This window comes from Lagenorhynchus albirostris, chromosome 16 (genome assembly GCF_949774975.1).
Source record: "Lagenorhynchus albirostris chromosome 16, mLagAlb1.1, whole genome shotgun sequence".
In the NCBI taxonomy this organism is placed as follows: domain Eukaryota; kingdom Metazoa; phylum Chordata; class Mammalia; order Artiodactyla; family Delphinidae; genus Lagenorhynchus; species Lagenorhynchus albirostris.
The window spans coordinates 26,846,108-26,861,461 of record NC_083110.1 but is presented as its reverse complement, the minus strand read 5'-3'; the positions used below and the strand labels follow the sequence as shown (position 1 = coordinate 26,861,461).

The 15,354-nt window shown below is 47.5% G+C and overlaps 1 protein-coding gene across 6 annotated transcripts in view; it reads right to left on the bottom strand.

Annotated features, from left to right (window-relative positions):
• Positions 1 to 15,354, bottom strand: part of LRMDA (leucine rich melanocyte differentiation associated) — a 1,268,542-nt gene that overhangs the window by 1,249,065 nt on the left and 4,123 nt on the right. For 5 of the 6 annotated variants that reach the window (XR_009535956.1, XR_009535959.1, XR_009535960.1 and 2 more), the window contains exons 3-6: positions 14,052 to 14,110; positions 11,826 to 11,872; positions 8,762 to 8,862; positions 7,834 to 8,008 (exon numbers count right to left, since the gene is read on the bottom strand). The gene's annotated coding sequence lies outside the window, so the exon portion shown is untranslated. Of the gene's footprint in view, positions 1 to 7,833; positions 8,009 to 8,723; positions 8,863 to 11,825; positions 11,873 to 14,051; positions 14,111 to 15,354 lie in introns of all 6 variants that reach the window. The other variant, XR_009535957.1, reaches the window with a different exon arrangement.

Sequence of the window (15,354 nt, the reverse complement as noted above, 5' to 3'; positions counted from 1 at the left end):
GATTCAATGCAATCCCTGTCAGAATCCCAGCTACTTCTTTGTAAAACTGGCGGGCTGATTCTAAAATTTACATGGAATTACAAGGGACCAGGAATAGCCAAAACAATCTTGAAAAAGAAGAATGAAGTAGGACGACTCACACTTCCTGATTTCAAAATTTGCTACAAAGCAACAGTAATCAAGATAGTGTGGTACTGGCACTAGGATAGATATATAGATCAGTGAACTAAAATTGAAAGTACAGAATACCCATATATCTATGGTCAACTGATTTTTGACAAGGGTGTAAAGACCATTCAATGGAGAAAAGATAGTCTTTTCAACAAATGATGCCAGGACAACTGGATATCCACATGCAAAAGAATGAAGTTGAACCCTACCTCACACCATACACAAAAATTAACTCAAAATGGATCAAAGACCTAAATGTAAGAGTTAAAACTATAAAACTCTTACAAGAAAACATAGGGTTAAATCTTCATGATCTTGGATTTGGCAAAGTATTCTTAGATATGACCCTAAAAGCATGAGAAAAAAGAGAAAAAAAATGATAAATTGAACTTAAAATTGAAAACTTTGGTGCTTCTATGGACACCATCAATAAAGTGAAAAGACAACCCACAGAATGGGAAAAAAATATTTTCAAGTCATATATCTGATAAGGGACTTACATTATTAGGTATCCATGAATTTAGAACTACTATTTTCTCCTGGTAAATTTAAATTTCATACATTGACCCTCTATATCTCTAATGATGCCTTTTTGCCTTAAATTCTATTTTGTGTGATAGTAATATAACTATGCTAATTTTCTTTTGGTTAGCATTTTTCTGATTTTTTTCACTGTTTTACTTACAATTTTTTATCGCTTTTAGACGTGTCTCATGTAAGCAGCATTTGGCTATTCTTTCTTCAATCCAATCTGAGAGTATATAATTTTAACTGGAGAGTTCAGTCTATTTATATTTATAGAGCTTACAAATATATTTGACTTTATTTCTAGAATCTTGTTTTTGTTTTGTTTTTATTTTAATTTGTCCTGCTTCCTAAGGATTTATTTTCATCTTCTTTGTTGCATTGTTTTGAAGTTTTTTACTCATCCCATTTCTCCCCCTTCTACTGTGTAGTGGATAGGCATTCTATTATTTTTTTTATTGGTGACTTAGTATTTTGAAATTATTACCTAACTTAACTTAGTCTAAAGTTAATCAATATCTTTCCCTTCTCCTGAACAATGCAAAGTGCTTTGAAAGCTTTAATTCCATTTATTATACTTATGGTCCAGGATTTTAGTTCCATCTCCTGTTTAACCCCACAGAATAGACATTGTTTTGGACAATCAGTGTGTTTGTTTAGATTTACCCATATTTTTATTATTTTCTCAATTCATCATCACTTCTGGTATCTGAGACGTTTTTCCTCAGATCATTTTTCTTCTCAAGCTCATCCTTCAGAAACTCCTTGAATGGGGGTCTGTTGTTTATAAATTCTCTCAGTTATAGTAAACGGACATACCTTTTTATTGAGTTTCATTTTATTGTGCTTCATTACTGTGGTTTTTTTTACAAATTGAAGGTTTGTGTCAACCCTGCATCAAGCAAGTCTATCTGCGCCATTTTTCCAACAGCATTTGCTCACTTCATTGCTCTGTGTCACATTTTGGTAATTCTCACAATATTTTAAACTTTTTCACTATTATTATATTTGCTATGGTTATCTGTCATCAGTGATCTCTGATGTTACTACTACAACTCATTGGAAGGCTCAGAAGATGGTTAGCATTTTTTAGCAATAAATATTTTTAAATTAATAAATTTAATAAATTATGTACACTTTTTTGACATAATGCTATTACACACTTAACAGAACATAGTATAGTGTAAACATAACTTCTTTTTTTTTTTTTTGGCCACGACACGCAGCTTGTGGGATCTTAGTTGCCCAACCAGGGATTGAACCTGGGCCCTCATCAGTGAAAGTGCCAAGTCCTAACCACTGGACCACCAGGGAATTCCCAAAACATAACTTTTATATGCACTGGGAAACAAAAATCTTTCTGTGACTTTCTTTAATGCAATATTCGCTTTATCGTAGTGGCCTAGAACTGAACCTGCAACATCTCCAAGGTATGCCTGTAAGTGAAAATGTCCTTATTTCTACCCTTATTCTTATTTTTTGCATTTTTATTGAGATATGATTCACATACTATAAAATTCACCCTTTGAAAGTGTACAATTCAGTGGTTTTAGTGTACTTATAAGATTTAACAAACATTGCCACCATCTAATTCCAGAACTTATCATCACCCAAAAAGAAAGCCCATGCCTGTTAGCTGTCACTCCACATTCCCCTCCAGCCTCTGGCAACCACGAATCTACCTTCTGTCTCTATCGATATGCCTATGTTTTCAAGGTTCATCCATGTTGTTGCATGGATCAGAACTTCATTCCTTTTTATGGCAAGTAACACTCTACTGTATGGATATACCACATTTTGTTTATCCATTCATAAGTTGGTGGATATTTAGGTTGTTTCCACTTTTTCATTATTATAAATAATGCTGCAATAAACATTTGTGTACAAGTTTTTGTATGAATATACGTTTTCAATTTTCTTTAGCACATACTTAGGATCTACATTTATCCTTAGAAGATAAAGTATCTTTTAAGAAATTATTTGGCTTATTAGGGGCTGGGGTATACAGTCCCTAGTTGGTGTGAATTTTAAAAGCCCTTTAAAGTCATCATTATTCTGTTTTTCATTGTTACTATTCATACTATTATAACTAGTCACCATTAGTCTAATTTCTTCTAATTAGAGAAGTTGTGAACAACGAAGTTTTTTCCTGTTGGGTATTTTTAAGATCTTCTACTTCTCTTTTATTTTTTTCTATTTGTCTTTGACATTCTTTAATTTGATTATGACGTATCTGTGTATGGACTTCTTTTTATTTACCCTTTTTGGGATTCACTGGAATTCCTGAATCTGAAGATTCATATTTTTTAATAATCATAGAAAATTCTCAGCTGCTATCTCTTTGAATAATACCTCTCCCATTATTCCTATAATCACTTTCCAAATATCTGATTAGACATATATTAGAGCTTTTCACTGCACTCTCCATGTCTCTTAACCTCTTCTTCATAGTTTCATTTTTCTTTCTGTACTGCATTATGTATAATTTTTCAAATCTATCTTCCTGTTTACTAATTCCCTCTCCAGCAGTGTCTATTCTATTTAACTGTTCCATTGAGTTTTAAATTTTGTATGTGATATATTTAAATTCCTAGAACCTCTGTCTGGTTCTTTTTCAAATCTTCCTGGTCATGTTTATCATCCCTTGCTTCATCCTTGTCTTTCTTGTGCCACAGAAGCTCAAGGTGTGGAAGTTGTAGGCTGCCCAACAAGGTAGAAGTCCTCAGGGTGTCCAGCAGTCTTTACTTCCCTGGACTGATGTTTCCAATTTGTTCCTGGCCTCTTATGATTCCCTTATTTGCTTACAGGCTCTTCCATTAACAGAAAAGAATTTCAAATTTCAAAAATATTTTTTTCTAGCATCCTTAGATGTTCTGTAGCTGATATATTTATACACCTTTCATCATCATATAGATTTTAAGTCCCTTTGTTCCTTTTCCAACATCCATGCTTTCAGAGACTAACTATTAAGCACCTACTATGTGCCAAGAACTGTGCTGGGGATTCAGGAGAGAACAAGACATAGCCTGTCCCTGCTCTTAGGGTTGCTTCCAGTCTATGGAGAAACCAGACACTTAACCAGGCAACTGTAGCCCACAGTTAATCAGTGCTCTGACAGGGTAGGTGTTAGTAAACAAGGCCATGCTGAGATATATGGAGGCCAGGAACACTCTAATAATCATATTGATTCTCTTTAAGTAAATATTCAACATTTATTTAAGGGGGAGGAATACAAAGCAAAACTCAAGCTGTTTTCCCACATTAGAAGGCTTTAGTGAAGCTGTCTGTTTTTATTCAAGCACATGTTGTTGCTGGAACATCCATCTTTTGTGGGGAGGATCCAGACTCGACCCCAAGCTACTTAGAAAATCAATTATCCCAACCACATACAGTAGCCTCCTAGAAGGATGTTCTGGTAAATTACATTTCCACTGATGTTTTAGTTGCTTCCCTAGCCATCCTTTAATTCTCATGTTCTGAGTAACTACTGCTACATAACGAATCACTTCAAAATAGCGGCTTAAAATGATAATGATATGTCATGGGTTGAATTATGTCCCCCCAAAAGATATGTTAAAGTCTTAACCCTCAGTACTTCAGAATGTCATCTTATTTGAGAAATAGGGTCATTGCAGATGTAATTAGTCAAGATGAGATAATAGAGTACAGGTGCCCCTAATTAAATGTGACGGTGTCCTTTATAAGAAGAGGGAGATTTGGACACAGAGACACAGCAAGAACACAATGCGAAGATGGAGGCAGAGGCCAGGGTGATGCACCTACAGGCCAAGGAAAGCCAAGCACTGCCTACAACCACCAGAAGCTAGGAGAAACACAGGGAACAGATTCTCCCTCAGAGCCCTCACAAGGAACAAGCCAATACCTCGATTTTGGACCCTAGCCTCCAGAACTCTGAGAGAATAAATTTTTGTTGTTTTGCCCAGTTTGTGGCCATTTGGTACCTAGGCAGCCCTAGGAAACCCATATATGATCTTGTCTTCCACTCATGAATCCGGAGGTCGCCTGGACTGCAGGCAGCTCTCACTCTGGGTCTGTCATGCATTGCAGGCATTTGGTGGCTGAGACTAGGGTCATCTCAAAGGCTTCCTTATGCACATGTCTGATATCTGGGGCATGGGAGACTCAAACAGCTGGGGATGGATGAGTTGGGGCCCCTCAGGCATCTCTCTCACTCTTTGTGATCCCTGCACAAGGCGGCTTCCGCAGAGATGGACTTCTCACAGGGCAGCTGACAGCTCCCAGAGCAAGTTTCCAAGAGAACCTGGGAGATGCTACCTGGCCTTTTCTAACCAGCCTCAGAAGTCAGAGAACATCGCTTCCATCACATTCTGTTCAAGGAGGCTCACCCCAGTTCAGGGCGAGGGGACACAGACCCCACCTCCTGATGAGAGGAGGGTCTAAGGATTCAGTCACATTTTGAAGTCACTGCACCAGCTCAGTCAGGGGCACATCAGGCCTGGGGGAGACAGCACTGTCTGCCTCCCTGACAGGCATGAGGAGTTAGCCAGGTGAGCAGGGCATGAGCCAGGGAGAGGAGCCACCCCTCCTGCCCCAGCCCGGAGCTCCCAGCTGATGCTGGAGTACCGCTGCCTTCATCCTGCTCACAGCCTCCAGGCCTGGTGGAGCCCAGGGCTCCCTCATTCAGCTGAGGCTCCACGCCAGGCCCTGGAGGTCAGACTCTGCCCAGAGAGCACCCAAGGCAAAGGCGATCCCTGGGCTCCTTGCTGCCCACCACCCACAGGTGCTTTGTTTTCCTGACAGAGATCCTTCATTTTTTTTTTTATGAATACTTTGGTTTTTGAGTTTTATTTTTTTTACAGTAGGTTCTTATTAGTTATCTTATACATATTAGTGTATACATGTCGATCCCAATCTCCCAATTCATCCCCCCTCCACCCCGCCACTCAGAGATCCTTCTTTTCATCCTTAGTCTGGGGCCATTTCTGTCCCTGCCGTCCTCACTAATCTGGGGCAGACAGGAGGCCCCTCAGAGAGGGCTCCCCACACACACATCAACCCCCGAGGTTTGGGAGCTCAGTCTCGGGGTCTGGAACAGTGACTCTCTCCCCAGCTAACCCCAGCTGTGGCTCCCCAGTTCCCTTCCTTCTGACGGCTCCTTAAAAATCTTCCCCCACCCCACTCTCTTGGTCAGGAGACAAATGTGTTCCTCGTATTGCTGTTAGTCCAGGAGGCCACTTTCCCGTCAAGCAAAATACCCAGCCTTCTGATGACTTGAAAGCACCTAGTCTGGGACACACATACACATACACACTAACGCTGCTCCCCTTTCTCCAAAAGGCCACTGATCTCCAGAAGAGGTGAGACAAAGGTTCACCTGAGGTCACATCATCTTCCCTCCACCTTCAGAGCCGCAACCAAACCGTCAGACCAGTCTGGGTGGGGCAGAAGCACCCACTGGCGGAGCGCCTGCTCCAGGTCCGTGCTGAGCCATCCGTCCCTGCCGACCGCCCTGCGAGGCAGGTGCCCCAGTCTACTCCATTACACAGTGAAGAGGCTGCAGCTGCGGCATGGGGGCGGGGGCAGGGTGATGGACTAGCTTGTGTCTGACTTGAGGTTCACTGTCACGTTTACCTCAACGTTTATCTCTAAAACCTGTCCTCCTTCTCTTCTCCCTTCCTCTCGCCCTCCTCCTCCTCGACTTCTTCCTCTCTCTCCCTCTCCTTCCATCCCTCTGTCTGTCTACTTCTGTCTGCGTTCTCTCTCTCTTTCACTGTAACCCACACACAGGAGTCTAGGGCTGCTTAGAGGCCAGAATCACTCCAAAATGGCCTGAGCCTTCCACTCGTCCTTGGTACCAAAATATGGCCACACTTGTTTGGAAAACTCCATGAAGGAATGGACAGTGGCTACCTGTCCAAATACGAAGAAGGGAAGGGAAATATTAATAATAAGCACCTCTTCAGGTGATAGATTCAGGTGACCCAAGGAACCCACCTTAAGAGAGTCTGCCCTGCAGCATGATCATCTAACGTGAAACTCATTCTCATCTCAGATGCTTTTGCATTTTGAAAAAGCCTTCAGAGAAAAGTTCCCAATGGTAGGACTCAAGGGTAGTCCCCAATAGTGGCCTTTTTGCACCACATCAGCCGGTCATTGGCTACAGTCTGCCCAAGTCAGGGAAGGCAGGGTGGGCCGGCCTTCCGGGGTACGCCTCTCATTTGGCTGAGGGCTCGTCTCCAGCAAAGGGGCAGCTGGGAGTCATTAGCAGCAATCCTCCAGCAGCTGGGGGATGGGGAAACTAGCAAGTTAGAAGGTAAACAAGCAGGTCTCCTCCTCAGAGCCCGGAGGCATCCCCAGCATTCTCAGCCACAGAACACAGTGTGCAGGAGCAGAGGCCCGTCCCTGCCACAACCTCAGTTTCCCGGTTCGTAAAATGGGTATGCAGGACCAAGGGGTCCTTTCCAGCTCTGCATGTCCAAGCTTCTGTGATTCCAGTTCCACCTCGCCCCAAAGTTCCAACCAGGCAATCCCCTTCAGGTGATGGATTCAGGTGACCCAAGGATCCCACCTTGAGAGAGTCTGCCCTGCAGTGTGATCACCTAACGTGAAACTCATTCTCATCTCAGATGATTTTGCATTTTGAAAAAGCCTTCAGAGAAAAGCCCCCGATGGTAGGACTCCATGCACATGTGGCGCTAGTTAAGAAAGCAGAAGGCTTCCTGGCACCTCAGGTCATATCACAGACCTTCAGAGCTGGAAGGGACCTGAGAGAGGCTCCCTCAACCCCAGCCATACAAAAGGGGAAACTGAGGCTCAGGGTGGAGAAGTGATTTCCTCACCATCACACAGCAGAGCCAGCGGCAAGAATTCCCGGCCCTGAGCCTTTCTTAGTGCTCTGGGAGGAGTCCTCAGAAAGGAGGGCTCAGACCAGGAAACGCAGCTGCCTCAGGAGGGTTCCCCAGAAGCAGAACCTGAGTCAGAGATTCCCATTCAGATGATTTATGGGGTGGGGGGGAGGCCCTGGGGAGAAAGGGAGTGAGGGAAGCAGGATAGGGAAGGGGTAAAAGCTAAGCCAGAACACGGTCTCAGCTGGGGTCAAGCCGCAGTCCCACCAAGGATATTGGACCCCTAATAGCATCACAGAGTTTGTCCTACCTTGAGGCTTGGGGTGGCCTTTTGCACCACATCAGCCGGTCATCAGCCATCGTCTGCCCAGGTCGGGAAAGGAAGGCAGGGTGGGCCGGCCTTCCGGGGGACGCCTCTCGTTTGGCTGAGGGCTCGTCTCCAGCGAAGGGGCAGCTGGGAGTCATTAGCAGCAACCCTTCAGCAGCTGGGGGACGGGGAAAACAGCAGGTTAGAAGGAAAACAAGCAGGGCTCCTCCCCGGAGTCCCGAGGCATCCCCGGTGTCCCCAGCCACAGAACACAGTGTGCAGGAGCAGAGGCCCGTCCCTGCCACAACCTCAGCTTCCCGGTTCATAAAATGGGTATGCAGGACCAAGGGGTCCTTTCCAGCTCTGCATGTCCAAGCTTCTGTGATTCCAGTTCCACCTCGCCCCAAAGTCCCAACCAGGCAGTCCCCCTACCCCCAGGCTCCCCACTAGGCAAAGCAGTTTAAGACTCAGTGAGACCAAAGTAGGGTCTCCATTCAGTCAAGCCTGAACCCCACGAGGCAAGTAAAGGCAACAGTTTCTTGGCACGTGTACGTCTCCAGCCTGCAGAGCAGGCCTAGGGAGTCAGTATTTCTTGACATGTAAGTACCGAGACCACACTGGGTTGTCAGTAAATTCATTATCCCATTACGCAGAACTGAATTATTCAGCGCTCTTGAGGCCGCCTCAGGAACGTGCCCCAGCACAGTCAATGCGGCATTAGACGGATGGATGGAGTCAGGCCCAGGGCACGGTTGGTGCCGGGGTGATGGATCTGGGCCCGGACAGGCTGCCAGGGCTTACAGGCACAAGGCTGCCTGGCTGGCAGGACCTGGGCACTGGGTGTTCCTGGGGTCTGTAGAGGGGGTTATGCACGTATCCACAGTCCTCCTCACCCCTTAAGAAATCAGCAGAGTATATCTTTGGAGCCCACCTGCTCCAAAGGGCCCAGGGACAGAAGATCCAGGCTCCACCTCTTCCTGGCTGTGTGACCGCCAGAAGGTCATTCACCTCTCTGAGCTTCAGTTTCTTTATCTGTAAAAAACACAGTGATGATGCTAAATGTTCCCAGTATCCATTCTCCCTTTTAAAGATAGAACCGATTTTTTCATTGAACATATAACCCTCTAGAATAAAGACTATTTCCAGGCCAAAGTGTGATCACGTGACTAAGTGCTGCTCAAAGGGATGCAAGTAGAATATCTTACGAAACTTTCAAGAAGTGTCCTTAAAGGAACGAGGTTAGTTCTATTTTGTCCCTTTCTGCTTCCTAAAAACTGGGTTGAAGGTGTGATGGCTGGAACTCAAGCAGTCATCCTGTTTAATGAGAAGACACCACATGATGAGGATGGCAACACAGCAGAGGAGAAGCCTGAGTCTCAGTTGACCCTGGAGGCTCCGTACAACCTCCAAGTTACATCTGTATAAAATAGAAACCAACTTCTTTTTTGGACTTTTCTGTCTGTCACAGCCAAACTCAACCTTACCTTGTTGGGCAAGTCCAAGGGTGAAATGCGTTATTACAGGAAAAGTGGCCACCTCAGTAGGTATTTCCTCTAGGATATGTCAGTGGTTAAGAACTATAAGCCCTGAAACCAGAGAACCTGGGTTCAAATCCCAACTTTACCACTTATAAGCCATGCAAATTTAGGAATGTTGCTTAACCTCTCTGTGCTGCAGCTTCTTCACCTGTAAAATGGGGATAAAAATGGTACCTTTCCCCTTACAAGGTTTATGTGAAGATTAAGTGAGTTAAATGAAGTTTAACTGACACACAGTAATTGCTATACTGACACAGTAATTGAAGTGACTGACACACAGTAATTGCTATATAAATATCAGCCGTTAGTATTTCATTTTTGTAGATCTAGGGGGATTCCCTATGTAACTCAGAGACCTGGGTCCCTGTAACATCTCCCAAAGCTCATCTCAGTCTAGATTTTCCCCTCAAAGTGGCTGTGCTCTCAGGGTAGCAACGCCAGAGGTGTTCTGAGTTTCAACCATGACATGAACAGTTTTGCTTGGGGTGGGCGGCAAAGTCTGGGATCCTTGTTTGGAGCCCACAAGAGGGATTGCTCTTTGGAATCCAGGTGAAGTTCTTACTCAGGAAGCGAGAAAGAGAAACAAAAGCCTGAGATGGGCTGTGTACCCTGGGCAGGTGTCTCTCCTCTCTGGGCCTCTGGGGAGTGGATTAAACCAGAGGTTACAGCTCATGCACCAGCAGCTCAAAGACCAATGTGGAATATGAGGGAACCTCTTTGGGTTTGAGGCAGCAGGGAGCAGTGGGGACTGGGGCAAGGGCACATGACCCGTGGGGGATGGGGGGGGAACCACACAGCACCAGCCAACCTGCCCTGCAGCAAAATGGGCCCAGTGGGGGCTTCCCTGGTGGCGCAGTGGTTGAGAGTCCGCCGCCAATGCAGGGGACACGGGTTCGTGCCCTGGTCCGGGAAGATCCCAAACGCCGCGGAGCGGCAAGGCCCGTGAGCCATGGCCGCTGGGCCTGCGCGTCCGGAGCCTGTGCTCTGCAACGGGAAAGGCCACAACAGTGAGAGGCCTGTGTACCGCAAAAAAAAAAAAAAAAAAAAAAAAAAAAAATGGGCCCAGTGTTGTCAAATCTGCTGCTCTTTCAAAAGAAATGGAAATCAAATCTGAATGTGAAATTTTCTGATGGTTTAGTGTTGGCTCCATTCAAATAAACAAAATACTGATGGAGGCAAACAAAATATGTCCCCAGGCCAGCTCAGGGGCCACCAGAAGTAAACAAGCACTGAGAAGTCTCCCATGCAATGCAATCGGAATCCTTGAGTTCCAGGCTCCATGTCCTGGTGTCTCGGGGGAAAATGGGCATATGCTGAGTGTGGGGATAAAAGAAAGGGGCTTGTCCTCCCCGGGGAGGTAGGCACCCTGGGCTGAACCCAGGGAAGGTGAGCCTGACCCCTTGCTCCCTCCCCGCTGGGTTCAGGATGGCAGTGAGGTGGACAGAGGCAGGAGGTTGCCCTGCGACCTCAGGTGACACTCTGACTCCCAGAGCTCCAAGTTCCTCCTCTGAGAAACAGACTGGGGAATCTTCAGCTCAGGCACAAGGCAGGGGCCCTGGCCCTCCTGCCCCTGCTGAGGCCCTGCCCTGTGGGGATCTCTGCACCCACGGCTTTGGGGACACCCAGGGGCCCTTGGGATCTGTGTGTAGATTGAACTGCTGATCTTGACTCTTCTCTCCCTGACCCATAATAGGGCTACACAGCCACACCCTTTGCCACGTGAGCTCACAGTGCCACCCCATAGAGAGGGCAGAGTACACACACTTGCCCCCTATGCAGAGCTTGGCCGAGTGATTTGTTGGGGCCGCTGGAACATGAGCAGACCTGACTGAGGCAGAGGCTTTCAAAGTACCTGTGTGGTTGGCCTCTTGCCCCCATGCTGTCCCCTGGGAAAGAGCACCCCCAGGTAGCTGCTGGTCTCAGAATGATCTGGACCCACAACCCCAAGCAGAAATAGCCCAGCTGATCCACTGACCCAGCAGTGAGAAAAGTAGGTGTTTATTTTGGAAGTTGCTGAGACTTGGGGCTGCCACACAGCAATGTTGCAGCAGAAACCTGACCGCTATGCTGGGAGGTTGTGGGCTTCCCCAACCTGGACCCAGCTTGCTGCACAGAAGCTCCCACCCTGTCTGGTCATCCACTGTCCCAGAAGCCCCTGCACCCCTGGCTCTGATGCAAATAGAGAGACTCTCCTTGGAGTGGGGAGACCCCAGGCTTTGTGCCATACAGAACTGGAGACAATCCCCACATCCTGCCTATGAGACCCCAGATGTCCCCTGTCTGTAAAGAGTGGGTGATCATGCCTGCCTCACCAGGGACTGGGGAGGCTTGATGAGACACAAGTCTGCAGCAGGGCAAGGGTGGGGTGCACAGTACTGGCATTTCCACTTGTCAGGCGTGGGAGGGATAGGGCATCTCCTGGGAGAAAACTGACCCCTGAGGAAAACGAGGCCTTACCTTTGGAGAGCGTGATTTTGAGTTCAGTGTGGAATCTGTCACTCAACCTGAAAAAAAGGAAAAGGGGTTATCTCAGCACCAACTCTCAATCACCCCTGGGCACAGACCACACTGCTAGAGTGCCTGTATCAGTTAGGAATGCTATGAACTTCAAATAAAGAATAAATAGCTAATCATTGCTTAAACACAAAGGGCTCCATTTTCTCACATAACAAGGAGGCTAGAGGTAAACAGTTGCTGGGAGTGGTTTAATGTCTAGATAATGTCTTCAAGGACCATCATCATCCTCACTGTTTGTTTTTTTTTTAATTCTTAACCTTGTTGCCTCAGGGCCACAAGATGGCTGCTAAAGTTCCAAGCATTTCATCTTTACACAACCCTATTCAGGGTAAGAAAAGGCTAAGCAAGAAGAGGGGATTTCTTATTATCAGGGAATAAAAAGTCCTGAGAAGCACCTCTTTTTCCCTGGCAAGATATCCCTGGATATCTTGAAAAAGGGACTGGGGTGGGGAGGGGGGTTGTGACAGCCTGAGAGGGATCACAGTCCATCCCCCAGAGCTGGGCACATTGTCGCCTGAACAATATTGGGCTCCTGTTGGCAAAGCAGAAGGAGGGGGGTTGGCTCTGCAGTGGATGGTAACACTGTGTGCTGGAGGTGGGAGAATCGGTCCCACAGAGGCAGCACTCCTAACTGCAAATCTAGAAGCTGCTTTGTGGCAAACAGCAGACTTCACTTTGCTGCAAATAACAGAATCCACTTTGTTGCAAATAGCCAAGTCTACTCTGTGGCAAACAGCTGACTCTGGGAGGGCCAGAGCGTGGGTGCGACACAGCATCACTCTCCTTCCAACCATGGACTCACATGCCGCATCAGGTCTGGTACCTGCAGGGGAGGCTGGGACGTGTGTGTTTGTCTTCTTTTGGGGAAGGAAGGATTCACAATGTAGGCCAGTGTCTCAAGGAGGAGAGAGAAGAGATGCAGGGGAACTTTCTTTGCTATTTCTCAAAAGGACGCCCATGAAGTCTTGACCATTTGACGGCTCCTGAGTGTCAGCTGAGGTGTCTGGCAAAAGCGATGATGCCCAGGAGTGGCTTTGACAGTGGCACCCTGCCCATCCCATCAAGAAGAAACGAGCAGGGCTTCCCTGGTGGTGCTGTGGTTAAGAATTTGAAAGCCTCTGCCAGCCAATTCAGGGAACACGGGTTCGATCCCTGGTCCGGGAAGATCCCACATGCCGCGGAGCAACTAAGCCCGTGTGCCACAACTACTGAGCACGTGCACCACAACTACTGAAGCCCACGCACCTAGAGCCCGTGCTCCTCAACAAGAGAAGCCACCGCGATGAGAAGCCCATGCACCGCAACGAAGAGTAGGCCCCGCTCACTGCAATCAGAGAAAGCCCACGCGGCAGCAACGAAGACCCAGCAGAGCCAAAAATAAAAACAAATAAATAAATTTATTAAAAAAAAAAGAAGAAGAAGAAGAAAAAAGGAGCAGGTGACACCATGAAACACACATCTAAGTCATCCACTGGGGAATCCCAGAGACACCCAAATGCCAGGACCTGAGTTGAACCAGAGAAATCGGATCACAGGTAAATCTCTGGCGCATGGTGGAAGCCTCTCAAGAGAACTCGATGAACTTCCAGGGGATATAGGAGCTCTGGACTTGGGCCAGTGGTGAGATGACAAACTCTTATGTGAAGCTGAGACAGGGACAGGTTCACACCTGGCTCTGCCACTTATATGTCACCTGACATCTGGGAACCTCAGTTTGCACATCTGGAAAACGGGGGCAATGCTAGCTTCTTGAGAGGGTGGCTGTGAGGAACATGCCCACTGCCCATTCTGTCTATGCAGTAACAGGGAATCCTCTGTATTTAAATACCTAATGTGACTTCCCTGGTGGTCCAGTGGTTAAGACTCCTCGTTCCCAATGCAGGGGGCCCAGGCTCAATCCCTGGTTGGGGAACTAAGATCCCGCACGCCGCGTGGCGCGGCCAAAAATAAAAACAAACCAAAAACCTCACAGCGTGGTTCTCAAAGAGGGGGGACGGGAACTTGGCAGGGTTATCTTCATCCTGACAACCACACTGAGAGGCTGCAGTTTGTGGCAGAATTTGACCACTCTCCCATGATCTCTACCACCAATGTTACTGTCTCGGTCATCAACTCAGGTGGCAAGGGGAACTTTGCAGATGGAACTAAGGTCACTAACCAGCTCACCTTGAAATGGAGAGATTATCCTGGATTAGCCGGGTGGGTCCCCTGGAATCACGTGAGCCCTGAAAAGCAGAAAAGGAAGGCAGAGTGATCTGAAACACCAGAAGTATTCGAGGTGCCTTCTACCTGGTGAGACCCTGAGCGGAGGATCAGCCAGGCCTGGCCTGACTCCTGACTTACAGAACCACGAGATAAAAAATGGCATTGAGGGGCTTCCCTGGTGGCGCAGTGGTTGAGAGTCCGCCTGCAGATGTAGGGGACGCGGGTTCGTGCCCTGGTCCGGGGGGATCCCACGTGCCGCGGAGCGGCTGGGCCTGCACATGCGGAGCCTGTGCTCCGCAACGGGGGAGGCCGCAGCGGTGCGAGGCCCGCGTATCGGGGAAAAAAAAAAAAAAAAAAAATGGCATTGTTTTAAGCCGCTCAGCATGTGGTGGTTCATTACACAGCACAGAACACTAAGACAGAAGGATCATCCCCATTTTTCTAGCTGAGAAACTCGGAGCTCACACAGCTACAAAGTGAGTGGTGGACCAATGTTTGAACCCAAGTCCCTCAGACTCCGGAGCCCATGCTGTCACTTCCCATTCAGCCTGCCCAGATGGGGAAACTGAGGCATGAGAGGCCAGGGCACTGCCAGTGCCAGCTCCACAGCATCTCAGCACAGAGGAGGCGGGAGCAGGCCGTGGCCCCTGTCCTCCCCCGCTCATCTGAGGGGCCCCAGAAGCTCCTGATTCACGGTCTGTCTGCATCAGCCCACTCGGCCCACCACGGCCCCCGGAGCCACTAGAGTCACAGCATTGCCCCCCGAAGTCTTAGGTGAAAAGCTCGGCAGACCTCACCCAGATGTGGTCAGACTCCAGGCTGCAAGTTTGTCTGTGGAGACAGGAGGCCTAAAGAAGGCAAGCCCTGGACAGAGGCTCACAGGCACCTCTGAGAGAACCACAGCTGCCGGGGAAGAGCCCACAAGTGCAGGAAGGGGATTGAAGGGCCCAAAGGTAGGAGGAGGATTCCTGGGGCAGGGCCTGGGGACTGGGGGTGATCAGCCAGCCAGTGAGGCCTCTCTGGCCCCAACAGACTCCACTCTTATGTCCTAACTTCTCTGACCCATGCTCCAAATCAGAAGAAACAGTTGTCCTATGGGCCAGGTCAGACACAAAGATCAAAGATGTATTCAGTTTTGCTGACATGGAGCGTAAAAAAAAAAAGTCTAACCCAAGTGTTTTAAATTGTGAGATTTCACATTAAAAGCCAGATTTCCAACCTCTTTTGAAAAATCAGAAGCTCCAGCCACAATATGCTCTTCTTC